Consider the following 16,766-nt stretch of genomic DNA (forward strand, 5'->3'; position numbering starts at 1 on the left):
AAGTTTTTCTGAATGTTGCATCATTGCCGGTTCATTCCACGTTGCAGGATCCCAGTTGATCTCTCACGTGGGAAAGTCATGTTCATGTCAAAACAGCCAACTGCTGGAGGTGTTACAACGCGAGCACCAATCAGCCTGCTCACGACAGGAAACATACTGCAGAATAACAGATGTTACTGAACTCTGAGCAAGTTACCAACAGACACCGAGCAGAGCAGCCGAAAGAAACCAAGACAGCACAGAACCTTCGAAACTAGGTAAAAACACTGACTGCAGCTGCTGGAAACAGTGGTGCTGGAAGAGCACAGCAGTTCAGGTAGCATCCCAGGAGCAGTAAAATCGACATTTCGGGCAAAAGCCCTTCATCAGGAATAAAGCCTGAAGTTTCGAAATGAACCAGTCCAGTCAACACCATCTCTCACTCAGCTCTGTTAAAACAACAGCACTCATTTCACTCGGAATAGTCCAAACCAATTCACAAAAACACAGTGATAGAAACAGACAGACAAACTAAGAAGGAAGACTTTTGAAAGGAAAGTGCTTTTCTTTTTAAAGGTGAACAGGGGAATGAGTTTATGGAGGCAAAAATTTACTGCAGACACTGGAATCCAAAGTTAGACAGGCAGGAGGCTGGGGGAACACAGCAAGGCAGGCAGCATCAGGAGGGACAGGCAGGAGGCTGGGGGAACACAGCAAGGCAGGCAGCATCAGGAGGGACAGGCAGGAGGCTGGGGGAACACAGCAAGGCAGGCAGCATCAGGAGGGACAGGCAGGAGGCTGGGGGAACACAGCAAGGCAGGCAGCATCAGGAGGGACAGGCAGGAGGCTGGAAGAACACAGCAAGGCAGGCAGCATCAGGAGGGACAGGCAGGAAGCTGGGGGAACACAGCAAGCCAGGCAGCATCAGGAGGGACAGGCAGGAAGCTGGGGGAACACAGGAAGGCAGGCATCATCAGGAGGGACAGGCAGGAGGCTGGGAGAACACAGCAAGCCAGGCAGCATCAAGATGGACAGGCAGGGGGCTGGGAGAACACAGCAAGCCAGGCAGCATCAGGAGGGACAGGCAGGAAGCTGGGAGAACACAGCAAGCCAGGCAGCATCAAGAGGGACAGGCAGGGGGCTGGAGGAACACAGCAAGCCAGGCAGCATCAGGGGGGAGACAGGCAGGAGTCTGGAGGAACACAGCAAGGTTCTGAGAGTTTCGAGAGAGGTGGCTGAAGAAATAGCAGAGGCATTGGTTGAGATTTTTCAAAAGTCACTGGAGTCAGGGAAAGTCCCGGATGATTGGAAGATTGCTGTTGTAACCCCCTTGTTCAAGAAAGGATCAAGACAAAACATGGAAAATTATAGGCCAATTAGCCTAACCTCGGTTGTTGGTAAAATTCTAGAATCCATCATTAAGGATGAAGTTTCTAAATTCTTGGAAGAGCAGAGTCTGATTAGAACAAGTCAACATGGATTTAGTAAGGGGAGGTCGTGTCTGACAAACCTGTTGGAATTCTTTGAAGAGGTGACAAGTAGGTTAGACCAGGGAAACCCAGTGGATGCGGTCTATCTAGATTTCTAGGCTTTTGATAAGGTGCCACACGGGAGGCTGCTGAGCAAGGTGAGGGCCCATGGTGTTCAAGGTGAGCTACTGGTATGGATTGAGGATTGGCTGTCTGACAGAAGGCAGAGAGTTGGGATAAAAGGTTCTTATTCGGAATGGCAGCCAGTGACAAGCGGTATCCCACAGGTTTCAGTGTTGGGGCACAGCTGTTCACGTTCTATATTAATGATCTGGATGAAGGGACTGGGGCATTCTAGCGAAGTTTGCAGATGATATGAAGTTAGGTGGACAGGCAGGTAGTACTGAGGAAGTGGGAAGGCTGCAGAAGGATCTAGACAGTTTGGGAGAGTGGTCCAGGAAATGGCTGATGGAATTCAACGTGAGCAAATGCGAGGTCTTGCACTTTGGAAAAAAGAATAAAAGCATAGAGTACTTTCTAAACGGTGAGAAAATTCATAAAGCCAAAGCACAAAGGGATCTGGAAGTGCTTGTCGAGGATTCTCTAAAGGTAAACATGCAGGTTGGGTCCGTGATTAAGAAAGCGAATGCAATGTTGTCATTTATCTCAAGAGGGTTGGAATATAAAAGCACCGTTGTGCTACTGAGACTTTATAAAGCTCTGGTTAGGCCCCATTTGGAGTACTGTGTCCAGTTTTGGTCCCCACACCTCAGGAAGGACATACTGGCACTGGTGCGTGTCCAGCAGAGATTCACACGGATGATCCCTGGAATGGTTGGTCTAACATATGAGGAATGGCTGAGGATCCTGGGATTGTATTCATTGGAGTTTAGAAGATTAAGGGGAGATTTAATAGAAACTTACAAGATAATACATGGCTTGGAAAGGGTGGACGCTAGGAAGTTGTTTCCGTTAGGCGAGGAGACTAGGACCCGTGGGCACAGCCTTAGAATTAGAGGGGGTCAATTCAGAACAGAACTGCGGAGACATTTCTTCAGCCAGAGAGTGGGGAGTCTGTGGAATTCATTGCCGCAGAGTGCAGTGGAGGCCGGGACGCTAAATGTCTTCAAGGCAGAGATTGATAAATTCTTGATGTCACAAGGAATTAAGGGCTACGGGGAGAATGCGGGTAAGTGGAGTTGAAATGTCCATCAGCCATGATTGAATGGCGGAGTGGACTCGATGGGCCAAATGGCCTTACTTCTATTCCTATGTCTTATGGTCTAAGGTAAACAGAATCAGGAGGGACAGGCAGAAGGCTGGGGGAACGCAGCAAGGCAGGCAGCATCAGGAGGGACAGGCAGGAGGCTGGGGGAACACAGCAAGGCAGGCAGCATCAGGAGGGACAGGCAGGAGGCTGGGGGAACACAGCAAGGCAGGCAGCATCAGGAGGGACAGGCAGGAGGCTGGGGGAACACAGCAAGGCAGGCAGCATCAGGAGGTGGAGAAGTCAATGTTTCAGGTGTAACCCTTCTTCGGAGGCAGCAGTCTCAGAGTAGGATGGAGGAGAATCAGTGACCAGTTTTAGAAAGAAAAGTGGCAACAATGTGCGAGAAGCTGGAGTCAAAGCAATTACAGAAAGAACAATTCTCCCCGAGGATGAAGGTGTGGCATGGAGCAAACTTAGGCAAATCTTCATGAGTATGTGTATGGGGGAGGGTTTCAGAAAGCAAGGCTTAGGGCATGAAGATGGGCTGACCAGTGGAAGGACCAGGAAACATGTGGCAGAACTTGTGGAGAATGAGGAGAGCTTCAGAACAGTCCTGGCTTCAGGCTCTGGAATCTTCAAACATCCAGAAACATGGAGGTGGTGATGGGGGAATAAGGGGACTGCGTCAGTCAGTGTCATGGAGTTGGAAATATCATGAGGTTTACATCACACACAACTCCAACTGGTGGATGCAAAATAAGATGATACTGGAAATAAGAACTGTAATAAGTTAGCAATATTCCCCGGGAGAAAGTGAGGACTGCAGATGCTGGGGATCAGAGTTGAGAGTGTGGTGCTAGAAAAGCACAGCCGCTGAGGCAGCATCTGAGGAGCAGGAGAATCGACAGTTTGGGCATAAGCACTTCATCAGGATTCCTTTTCCAGCGCCACACTCTCGACAATATTCCACAGGTCAGGAAATATCCTGGGATAGGAAGAGTCAAGGTTTCAGGTTAATATCTCTGTCTCCATAGAGTTAAAAGTCACACAACACCAGGTTATAGTCCAACAGGTTTATAGAACATTACAGCGCAGTACAGGCCCTTCGGCCCTCGATGTTGCGCTACCCTGTCATACTAATCTGAAGCCCATCCCACCTACACTATTCCATGCATGTCCATTTGTCTGTCCAATGACGACTTGAATGCACTCAAACTTGGCGAATCTATTACCGTTGCAGGCAAAGTATTCCATACCCTTACTACTCTCTGAGTAAAGAAACTACCTCTGACATCTGTCTTACACCTATCTCCCCTCACTTTAAAGTTGTGTCTCTTCGTGTTTGCCGTTCCCATACTTGCAAAACGGCTCTCCCTGTCCACCCTTTCTAACCCTCTGATTATCTTGTATGTCTCTATTAAGTCACCTCTCAACCTCCTTCTCTCTAACGAGAACAGCCTCAAGGCCCTCAGCCTTTCCTCGTAAGACATTCCTTCCATACCAGGCAACATCCTAGTAAATCTCCTCTGCACCCTTTCCAAAGCTTCCACATCCTTCTTATAATGTGGTGACCAGAACTGTACACAATACTCCCAAGTGTAGCCGTACCAGACCTTTGTAAAGCTGCAGCATAACTTCCTGGTTCCGGAACTCAATCCCTCTATTAATAAAGGCCAAGACACTGTATGCCTTCTTAACAACCCTGTCAATCTGGGTGGCAACTTTCAGGGATCTGTGTACATGGACACCGAAATCTCTCTGTTCATCTGCACTCCCAAGAATCTTACCATTAGCCCAGTACTTTGCATTCTGATTACTCCGGCCAAAGTATATCATCTAACACTTGTCCACATTAAACTTCATTTGCCACCTCTTAGCCCAGCTCTGCATCCTATCTATGTCTCTCTGCAACCTACTACATCCTTCATCACTATCCACAACTCCACCAACCTTAGTGTCGTTCGCAAATTTATTAACCCACCCTTCTAAGGCCTCATCCAGGTCATTTATAAAAATGACGAACAGCAGTGGACCCAACACCGACCCTTGCGATACGCCGCTAGTAACTGGACACCAAGATGAACATGTTCCATCAACTACAACCCTCTGTTTTCTTTCAGCAAGCCAATTACTGATCCAAACTGCTATGTCTCACACAATCCCATTCCCCCGCATTTTGTATAATAGCCTATTGTGGGGAACCTTATCGAACGCCTTGCTGAAATCCATAAACACATCAACCAGTTTACTCTCATCTACCTGTTTGGTCACTTTGTCAAAAAAGTCAATAAGATTTGTTAGGCGCGACCTACCCTTCACAAAACCGTGCTGACTGTCCCTGATCAGATTATTCTTTTCTAGATGGTTATAAATCCTATCTCTCATAACCTTTTCCAACACTTTACCAACAACTGAAGTGAGCCTCACTGGTCTGTAATTACCAGGGTTGTCTCTACTACCCTTTTTGAACAAGGGAACCACATTTGCTATCCTCCAGTCCTCAGGCACTATTCCTGTAGACAATGATGATTTGAAGGTCAATGCCAAAGGCTCAGCAATCTCTTCCCTTGCTTCCCAGAGGATCTTAGGATAGATCCCAACCAGCCCTGTCTTGTCTATTTTCATACTCTGCAGTATTACTAATTCCTCTTCCTTGTGAACCTCAATCTCTTCTAGTCTAGTTGCAAGTATCTCTGTATCTTCCTCACCAACGTTTACATTTTCTATAGTGAACGCTGTCGAAAAATATTTATTTAGTGCTTCCCCTATCTCCTCTGACTCCACACACAACTTCCCACTACTATCCTTGATTGGCCCTAATTTAACTCTCAGCATTCTTTTATTCCTGACATACCTGTGGAATGCCTTAGGGTTAACCCTGATCCTATCCACCAACAACTTCTCATGTCTCCTCCTGGCTCTTCAGAGCTCTCTTTTTAGGTCTTTCCTGACTTCCTTGTAACCCTCAAGCGCCTTAACTGAGTTTTCACATTTTGTCCTAACATAAGCCTTCTTCTTCTTGACCAGAGATTCCACTTCCTTAGTAAACCACAGCTCACGCGTTCTATATCTTCCTCCCTGCCTGACAGGTACATACTTATCTAGGACACACAGGAGCTTTTCCTTGAATAACTCCACATTTTTAATGTGCTCATCCCCTGCAGTTTCCTTCCCCATTCTATGCTTCCAAAATCTTTCCTGATTGCATCGTAATTTCCCTTCCCCCAGCTGTAACTCTTGCTCGGTGGAATACTCCTATCCCTTTCCATCACTAAAGTAAACCTGACAGAATTGTGATCGCTGTCTCCAAAGTGCTCACCTACTTCCAAATCTAACACCTGGCCAGGCTCATTACCCAGTACTAAATCTAAAGTGGCTTCGCCCCTTGTAGGCCTGTCTACATACTGTGTCAGAAAGCCCTCCTGCACACACTGGACCATCGATAGTACTCATACTGTAGTGGTCCCAGCCAATATTTGAATAGTTGGTTTATTTGGAAGCACTAGCTTTTGGAGTGCTACTCCTTCATCAGGTAGTTGTGGAGTCCAAAAGCTAGTGCTTCCAAATAAACCTGTTGAACTATAGCCTGGTGTTGGGGGATTTCTAACTTTGTCCACCCCAGTTCAACATTGGCATCTCGAAATCATGTCTCCATAGAGATATCACAGCTTTTGTTTTCTTTATTATCAAGAGAGAACTGATCAGTCTGTTCCCTTGCCCAATACCCCCCCCCCAAACACCACTACCACCACCACTGCAACGTTTCTTTAAAACAAATTTGCATTTATGTAGCACTTTTAACATGATAAACGGTCTACACTTTATAGGAAAGTCTTCAAATAAATTGACGCTGATTTCTCCCTACTTAAAAACCACATAACTTGCTGCAGTATGGTTTAGTGGTTACCATTCAGCCCCTCTGACCAATTTGATCTACTGACCATTTTACATTTGAGAATCTTCACAGTAATGACTGGCAATTTGACCACAAGAGCATCACCTCCTAATTTTATCAATACCAGAGCAGTGACTGTTGCAAAGAGAAGGAAGGTCCCACGAGATTTCTCCTCATTTGCCCAAGGTCCTAAAGCCAGAGCAGATTCAATCAGAAAGTAGTTGGGTTCTAAAATCTTATTTCGACTGAACTGTACCAAAGGAGTCTTACCATTATTTACAAGATTGCCACCAAGACTGGAAGGTTTTGAGGTAGAGGGAAAGACTGGGACTTTTTTTCCTTGGAGCGTAGGAGTTTAATGGGTTGCCTTTAGAGGTTTATATAATGATGAGGACCATAGATAAGGTAAATGGTCAAAGTCTTTTTCCAAGGGTCGGGGAGTCCAAAACTAGAGGGCATAGGTTTAAGGTGAGAGCAGAAAGATTTAAAAGGGACTTACGGGGCAACTTTTTCCACACAAAGGGTGGTGCATGTATGAACTGAACTGCAAGAGGAAGTGGTAAAGGCAGATACAATTACAATATATAAAAGACATTTGAACAGGTAGATGGATTGGGAAGATTTACAGTGACATGAACTATATGCAGGACTTGTTCAGTTTGGGAAACCCAGTCTGCTTGGACAAGCTGAGCAAAAACGTCTTGTTGCTGCGCTGTATGATTCAGCACAGAACAGGAATCTAGTCAAAACCCTTCTTACTGACAGTGACTGGACTTTCCCACTGAACACAGTAGTTACTATCAGACTGTAACATATAGGAGGCTGAGAGTCCCTACAGTGTGGAAGCAGGCTACTTGGCCTATCGAGGCAACACCAACCCTCCGAAGGGCATCCAACCCGTACCCACACCCCTACCTTATAACTCTGCATTTCCATAAAACCATAATACATAGGAATGGAAATCAGATCATTTCGGCCCATCGAGTCCATTCCGCCATTCAATCATGGCTGATGGGCATTTTAACACCACTTACCCACACTCTCCCCGTGTCCCTCAATTCTTTGTGAGATTAAGAATTTATCAATCTCTGCCTTGAAGACATTTAACGTCCCGGCCTCCTCTGCGCCCCATGGCACTGAATTCCACAGAGCTGAAAATGTGTTGCTGGAAAAGCGCAGCAGGTCAGGCAGCATCCAAGGAACAGGAGATTCGACGTTTCGGGCAGAAGACCTTCTTCAGGAATGTTTTCTGAAAATTCCTGAAGAAGGGCTTATGCCCGAAATGTCGAATGACCTGTTCCTTGGATGCTGCCTGACCTGCTGCGCTTTTCCAGCAACACATTTTCAGCTCTGATCTCCAGCATCTGCAGTCCTCACTTTCTCCTCCAGTGAATTCCACAGGCCCACCACTCTCTGGCTGAAGAAATGTCTCCTCATTTCCATCTTAAATTGACCCTCTCTAATTCTAAGGCTGTGACCACAGGTCCTAGTATCCCCACATGATGGAAACAATTTCCCAGTGTCCACCCTTTCTAAGCCATGTATTATCTTGTAAGTTTCTATTAGATCTCCCCTCAACCTTCTAAAATCTAATGACTACAATCACAGGATCCTCAGCCGTTCATCAATTGTTAGGCTGACCATTCCAAGGATCATCCGTGTGAATCTCTGCTGGACACGCTTCAGTGCCAATATGTCCTTCCTGAGGTGTGGGGACCAAAACTGGACACAGCACTCCAAATGGGGCCTAACTAGAGCTTTATAAAGTCTCAGTAGTACATCGCTGCTTTTACATTCCAACCCTCTTGAGATAAATGACAACACTGCATTTGCTTTTTTAACCACGGACTCAACCTGCAAGTCAACCTTCAGAGAATCCTGGACTAGCACTCCCAGATCCCCTTGTACTTTGGGTTTATGAACTTCCTCACCATTTAGAAAATAGTCCATGCCTGTGTTCTTTTTTCTAAAATGCAAGACCTAGCATTTTCCCACGTTGAATTTCATCAGCCATTTCCTGGACCACTCTCCTCAACTGTCTAAATCTTTCTGTAGCCTCCCCACCTCCTCAGAATTACCTGCCTGTCTGCCTAATGTTGTATCATCGGAGAACAATTTGCTCCCAGTCCCTTCATTCCGATCATTAATATATAATATGAACAGCTGCGACCCCAACACTGAATTCTGCCGGATCCCACTTGTCACTAGTTGCCATTCCAAAAGAGAACCTTTTATCCCAACTCTCTTTCTTCTGTCAAACAGCCAATCCTCAATCCATGCCAGTAGCTCACCTCGAATACCATGGGCCCTCACCTTGCTCAGCAGCCTCCCATGAGGCACCTTATCAAAGGCCTTTTGGAAGTCTAGGTAGATAACATCCACTGGGTTTCCCTGGTCTAACCTACGTGTTACCTCTTCAAAGCATTTAACAGGTTTGTCAGGCATGACCTCCCCTTACTAAATCCATGCTGAGTTTTCTAATCTGACCCTGCACTTTCAAGAATTTAGAAATCTCATCCTTAACGATGGATTCTAGAATTTTACCATAACCGAGGTTAGGCTAACCTGCCTATAATTTTCCATATTTTGTCTTGATCCTTTCTTGAACAAGGGGGTTACAACAGCAATTTTCCAATCATCTGGGACTTTCCCAGACTCCTGTGAGTTTTGACAGATCATAGTCAGCACCTTCGTTATTTCTTCAGCCACCTCTCTCAGAACTCTAGGATGTAGCCCATCAGGGCCAGGAGATTAATCAATTTTTAGACATTTTAGCTTTTCTAGCATTTTCTGTTTTGTAATGGCTGCCACACTCAACTCTGCCCCCAACTCTCCTTAACTGTTGGGATATTACTCCTGTCTTCCACTGTGAAGACTGACACAAAGTACTTATTAACTTCTTCAGCTATTTCCTTACCTCCCATCACTAGCCTTCCTGCATTTGGAGCAGCCCAATTTGTGTATTTGCCTCTCGTTTGTTTCTTATGTATTGAAAGAAACTTTTACTATCATGTCTAATATTACTGACTAGCCTACCTTCATATTTGATCCTATCCTTCCTTATTTCTCTCTTTGTTATCCTCTGTGTTTTTGAGTCTTCCCAATCTTCTGATCTCCCACTGCTCTTGGCCACTTTATAGGATCTCTCTTTTTCTACGATATATTTCCTGATTTGTTTTGTCAGCCATGACTGTCCAATCTACCCCCCACCCCCCACCTCCCACCTCCCACTCCCAACACCCGGATAATCTTTCTTTTCTTTGGGATGAACCTCTGTACTGTAACCTCAACTACACCCAGAAACCCCTGCCATTGTTGCTCTATTGTCTTCCCCACTCGGCTCTGCTTCCAGTCGATTTTTGTCAGTTCCTCTCTCATGCCCCTGTAATTACCTTTATTTAACTAGAACACCATTATATCCGATTTTGCCTTCTCTCTTTCAAACTGCAGACTCAACTCTACGATATTATGATCGCTGCCTCCCAAGTGTTCCCTGCGTTTAAAATCTTTTATAAAGTATGGCTCGTCACATAGCACTAAGTCCAGAATAGCCTGCTCCCTTTTGGGCTTCATCGCAAACTGTTCCAAAAAGCCATCCTGTAAGCATTCCATGAATACCTTTTCTTTGGATCCAACGGCCACATTATTCACCCAGTCCACCTGCATATTGAAGTCACCCATGAATACCATGACCTTGTCTTTCTGACATGCCCTAGCTATTCCCTGGACAAGCCAAAAACGACACGCATGTGAATTCCTAGAAGCAAGGCATTCCATACGGAATTCTATCAACAAATACATCAAGTTAAACCCCAGCTACCACCCCTGAGAAAAGGAACAGGAAGTGACTTCACCACAGGAAATAACATTACCACAAAAAATGACATCACCAACCTAAAGAAACTCAAACATATAAATGGAAAGCAGGAATTTTCAGCATTGCTTCGCCCGAGGCCCACTGAAGCATAACGAAACGTCGGGAAATGAACCTTTCAGCTCAGCGAGCAAACCTACATCCATTTCCTGGTACATCTTGCACCGCTGCTCCTGACCACTGCTGGGAGGTCTGTACATAACTCCCATTATGGTTTTTTTTAACCTTTGTGGTTCCTCAACTCCACCCACACAGGGTCAGATGATGTGGAATCTGTGTCATTCAGTGCCATAGATTTAATTTCATTCATAACTAATAAGGCAACCCTGCCTCCTCTACCCACCTCCCTGTCTTTTTGATAAGTTGTAAATCCTTGGATGTTTAACTGCCAGTCCTGACCCCCCTGTAACCATGTCTCTGTGATGCTGACCACATCATAATCATTCACGATGATTTGTGCTGTTAAAAGTGGAGGTGTAGTGGACAGAGAAGAGGGTTCCTCAGATTACAACAGGATCTGGACCAGATGGGCCAATGGGCTGAGAAGTGGCAGATGGAGTTTAATTCAGATAAATGCGAGGTGCTGCATTTTGGGAAAACAAATCTTAGCAGGACCTATACACTTAATGGTAAGGTCCTCGGGAATGTTGTTGAACAAAGAGACTTTGGAGTGCAGGTTCATAGCTCCTTGAAAGCGGAGTCGCAGGGAGGTAGGGTAGTGAAGAAGGTGTTTGGTATGCTTTCCTTTATTGGTCAGAGTATTGAGTACAGGAGTTGGGAGGTCATGTTGCGGCTGTACAGGACATTGGTTAGGTCACTGTTGGAATATTGCGTGCAATTCTGGTCTCCTTCCTATCGAAAAGATGTTGCGAAACGTGAAAGGGTTCAGAAAAGATTTACAAGGATGTTGCCAGGGTTGGAGGATCTGAGCTACAGGGAAAGGCTGAACAGGCTGGGGCTGTTTTCCCGGAGCGTCGGAGGCTGAGGGGTGACTTTATACAGGTTTACAAAATTATGAAGGGCATGGGTAGGATAAATAGGCAAGTCTTCTCCCTGGGGTCAGGGAGTTCAGAACTAGAGGGCATAGGTTTAGGGTGAGAGGGGAAAGATATAAAAGAGACCTAAGGGGCAACTTTTTCACGCAGAAGATAATACGTGTATGGAATGAGCTGCCAGAGAATGTGGTGGAGAAAGTGAGGACTGCAGATGCTGGAGACCAGAGTTGAAAAATGTGGTGCTGGAAAAACACAGCAGGCCAGGCAGCATCCGAGGAGCAGGAGAATTGACGTTTCAAGCACAAGCCCTTCTTCAGGAATCATTCCTGAAGAAGGGCTTATGCCCGAAACGTCGATTCTCCTGCTCCTCGGATGCTGCCTGGCCTGCTGTGTTTTCCCAGCACCACAGTCTTCGACAGAGGATGTGGTGGAGGCTGGTACAATTGCAACATTTAAGAGGCATTTGGATGAGTATATGAATAGGAAGGGTTTGGAGGGATATGGGCCAGGTGCTGGCAGGTGGGACTAGATTGTGTTGGGATATCTGGTTGGCATGGACGGATTGGACCGAAGGGTCTGTTTCCATGCTGTACATCTCTATGACTCTATGTCATCTACTTTGTTACGAATATTACAAGCATTCAGGTAAAGCACCTTAATGTTAATTTTCTTATCCTCATGATTTCCATCATCTCTAGTAATATGTCCTAAGTAATCCTTCCGTTTTGCTTCATTTCTAGTCTGCCTTGAACTTAAACCCTGCCCATCTTTAGACTGTATGATAAAACCAGAGGAAACCCATGCAGACATGGAGAGAATGTGTAAAGTTTTCATAAACAGTTGCCCAAGGGTGGAATTGAACCTGGGTCCCTGGCACTGTGTGGCAGCAGTGCTAACCACCGAGCCACCATGCTGCCTCAATCAGCCATTTAATTTGCTTCACCAAAGATGATCTGATAACCCTGGACTCCACGTTCTTGTTGTTTCCCATTACCTTCGAGCCCCTTACAGCCTTCAATTTGCTCAATGATCCAGTCACAACAACCCTCTGCGATAAAGAATTCTACAGATTCACAACTATAGAATCATTACACTGCATAGAGTCCACACTGAACCCCCACCCATCCCAAAAAGCATCCCACCAGACTTAGCCCCCTTCCCTAACCCCGTAACCTTACATTAACCATGGCTAACCCACCTAGCCTACACATTCCTAGACACTGAGACAATTTAGCACGACCAGTCTATCTAACTTGCACATCTTTAAACAGTGGGAGGAAACCGGAGCACCCGGAGAAAACTCACACAGACACAACGAGAATGTGCAAACTCCACACAGACAGTCACCTGAGGGTGGAATCAAACCCGGATCCCTGACATTGTGAGGCTGAGTGCTAGCCACTGAGTCACCGTACAGAGCCTCTGAGAGAAGGAGGTCCTTCTCATTTCCATCTTAAATGCATGACCCCTTGTTCTGAGATTGTGCCCTTTAGTCTCCCACTAGGGAACACAATCTGGCAAAAAGATTATTTTCTCCCTTTGCTGTTGCTCGACTTTTGCTAGTTTTAAAACTTGCACAATCCTGTGTCTTAACACTAACCTTTGTCATGTTGTATGTTTTTCTTTCAATCTAGAAGTTAATCAAGATGGAACTTCAGTGTTTTCCTTAACCTCTAAACCTCCTGACATTAACTTTAAAATTAGATCCCTTATTGACCCTGAAACAAACAACCTGAGCTTATCCAGCCTCTCTTCATAGTTAGGGGAGAAAGTGAGGACTGCAGATGCTAGAGATCAGAGCTGAAAATGTGTTGCTGGAAAAGCGCAGCAGGTCAGGCAGCATCCAAGGAACAAGCAAATCGACATTTCGGGCATGAGCCCTTCTTCAGGAATGAGGAAAGTGTGTCTAGCACGCCAGAAAGTGTGTCTCTTCATAGTTAAACTGCTCCATCGCAGATAACATCCTCGTGGATCTCCTCTGCATCCATCCAGTAACAATTACATCTTTCCCATACCACAGGAACCAGAACTGCACACAGTACTCCAGCTGTGGCCTAACTAAATGTTGTACAACTCCAACATAATCTGCCTTTTTATAATCAATACAATGGCTGATAAAGGTAAGTGACTCATATGCTGCCTTTAGGGATCAGTGGACAAACAGCCTCTTGTTCTCTTGTTCCTTCTTCCAAAGTGCTCACCTCACATTTATCAGGGTTAAATTCCACCCCCCAAATACACCCCCAGACAAATCCAGTAGAATCTTCCCACCCCTGCAGAAACCCCCCTGGTGCAGGGACAATTCCAGAGCCTCAGAAAGGAAGTGGTTCCATTCTGAGGGAAGACTGAAGCAGCTGGGAATGTTCCTCTCAGATGTAGAGGTTGAGGGGAGATTTGATTGACAGATCAGGCCTTGTCAGCACGTGGGCTGCTACCATACACAATCCATTGTCTTTCACTGGATAGGAACAAGTTGCTCCCATTCCTGGGTGGATCGAGGTGAAGAGAGGAACAGCAATTCAAGGTATAACTGTTTAGCCCGCCATGCAGTCAGGGTCTGGAATCTTCTACCTGATGCTGCAGTCAAGGCCTTTAAAAGGAAAATAGTTAATCTTCTGAAAGATGCAAACTTGTGGGATTACAGGGAAAAGACAGAGTTCCTTTACAGGGCAAGTATAGACAATGCAACCTCCTCCTATACTGTAACTGTAGTAAACAGCCCGCAGTTTTCAAGCTGGAGGTGAAATAAATTAGCCATGTTTTTAAAAACTCCCATTCTGAGCATTTTAATAAACTCCTATCTGGTTGAGGAACTTATTTCCAATTTCCACACAATGTAAAGAAAGCAAAAAACTCAGACATGAATCATATCTAGTCAGATTATTGTGACTGCCAGGAGATGGCAGTCATGATTTGGAGATGCTGGTGTTGGACTGGGGTGGCAGAGTTGTCTGAAAAACTGAAAAGCCCAACCCACCTCTCAACTCCTCAAGGCATCTGTCAACGTAGATGCACAGCAAAAAGCAACCAAAACAAAGCGATGATCAACTGCACTTCATTCAGTCTAGTCTCCTGTATTCACTGCTCACACTGTGGTTTCCTCTACACTGGGGAAACCACATGTAGACTGGGTGACTGCTTCACAGAACATCTTCGTTCCATCCACAAAAACATCCCTGAGCTTCCAGGTGCCTGCTGCTTCAACACAACACCCTGTTCCCTGGTCAACATCTCTGTCTTGGGCTTACTGCAGTGCTCCAATGAAGCTTAGTACAAGTTGGAAGAACAGCACTTCATTTTCCGTTTGGAAACTCTACAGCCTTCTGGACTTAAAATACAGTTCAACAACTTTAGGGTCTGAGTACCTTCTCCCACACCCTTATCCCAACCTCACATATCAGGCCTCGTCATCACGTGGGCTGCTACCATACACAATCCATTGTCTTTCACTAATAGCCCCATTAGCATCTATTCATTCTCCCAGGCTGACCTTTACCTACTCCTTTGTCTGTTCAACTGTTTTTCTCTCTCTTTGGGTTCTATCTCCACCGATCATTTATTCCTCACAATCCCCGCCTCCTCATTATGGGCAGCACGGTGGCACAGTGGTTAGCACTGCTGCCTCACAGCGCCTGTAGACCCGGGTTCAATTCCCGACTCAGGTGACTGACTGTGTGGAGTTTGCACGTTCTCCCTGTGTCTGCGTGGGTTTCCTCCGGGTGCTCCGGTTTCCTCCCACAGTCCAAAGATGTGCGGGTCAGGTGAATTGGCCAGGCTAAATTGCCCGTAGTGTTAGGTAAGGGGTAAATGTAGGAGTATGGGTGGGTTGCGCTTCGGCGGGTCGGTGTGGACTTGTTGGGCCGAAGGGCCTGTTTCCACACTGTAAGTCTAATCTCATCTTCTGCACTAATACCAACATTTTCCCAGTTACCATCAGCCTGAAAAAGGGAACCAAAACGTTAACTCTGATTTCTCTCCAGAGATGGTGCCAGACCTGAGTTTTTCTGTAATTGTCAATGATCAACTGATTTCTCATGCTCCAAGCATGCTGCTACAAAGCGAGACAATGGGCCATAAGTATTTCCATCAATTATGGGTGGCACAGTGGTTAGCACTGCTGCCTCTCAGCGCCAGAGACCCGGGTTCAATTCCCGCCTCAGGCGACTGACTGTGTGGAGTTTGCACATTCTCCCCATGTCTGCGTGGGTTTCCTCCGGGTGCTCTGGTTTCCTCCCACAGAGAGGACGGGTAAATTGGCCATGCTAAATTGTTCATAGTGTTAAGTGAAGGGGTAAATGTAGGGGTCTGGGTGGGTTGCGCTTCGGCGGGTCGGTGTGGACTTGTTGGGCCGAAGGGCCTGTTTCCACACTGTACGTAATCTAATCTAATAATAACTACATTGAACAAAATTAACAGGCACAAAGCTCAGTGGTTAGCACTGCTACCTCACAGGATTAGAAACCCATGTTCAATTCCACCCTCCAGTGAATGTCAGTGCAGAGTTTGCACATCCGCATGTCTGCGTGGATTTCCTCGCACAACCCAAACATATGCAGGCTAGATGGATTAGTCATGGGAAATGCAGGGTTACAGGGATAGGGTGGCGGGTTCTGTGTTCAATACAGTTTGGAGGGTCAGTGCAAACTAGATGGGCCGAATAGCCACTTTCAGCACTACAGGAATTCTATGATTAACCCTTTAAAGATCAATGCTCATGAGACCACTACAGGCCCAAAGTAAAACTCAATAATTTTAACATAACTTTGGGATAGATTGACAACATTACTGTAAAACAACATACTTCGCAGGAAATGGCTCATAGAATCAAACACAATTGAGACATCACCCTGTGATAAGTGAAGTCAGTAGTTGGGAATTCTCCAGTGAGTAACTCATCTACTGACTTCCCAAAAGGAGAAAGTGAGAACTGCAGATGCTGGAGATCAGAGTTGAGAGTGTAGTGCTGGAAAAGCACAGAAGGTCAGGCAGCATCAGAGGAGCAGGAGAACCAACATTTTAGGAATCAAACTGAAGAAGGCCTTTTGCTCAAAACATTGATTCTTTTGCTCCTTGGATGCTGCCTGACCTGCTGTGCTTTTCCAGCACCACACTCTCGATCCAGACTGCCCAAATCTGTCCAGAAGGCACAAGTCAGGCGTGTGATAGAATACTCCCCCATTGCCAGGATGAGGGCAGCTCTGATAACACAAGAGTTTGACAAAGCAGCTCACTTGTTTGAAACCATATCCACAAATATCCACTCCCTCCACCACTTATGCTCAGTAACAGCAATGTGTACCATCTAAAAGATGAACTGCAGTAATTCACCAAAGATCTTAGATAG

At 45.9% G+C, this 16,766-nt stretch overlaps 1 protein-coding gene across 3 annotated transcripts in view; it reads right to left on the reverse strand.

The window, feature by feature from the left end:
• LOC132822201 (6-phosphofructo-2-kinase/fructose-2,6-bisphosphatase 4-like) overlaps positions 1-16,766 on the reverse strand; it is a 173,316-nt gene that overhangs the window by 75,989 nt on the left and 80,561 nt on the right. The gene's annotated exons all lie outside the window — the stretch shown is intronic.

This window comes from Hemiscyllium ocellatum, chromosome 14 (assembly GCF_020745735.1).
Source record: "Hemiscyllium ocellatum isolate sHemOce1 chromosome 14, sHemOce1.pat.X.cur, whole genome shotgun sequence".
NCBI lineage: Eukaryota > Metazoa > Chordata > Chondrichthyes > Orectolobiformes > Hemiscylliidae > Hemiscyllium > Hemiscyllium ocellatum.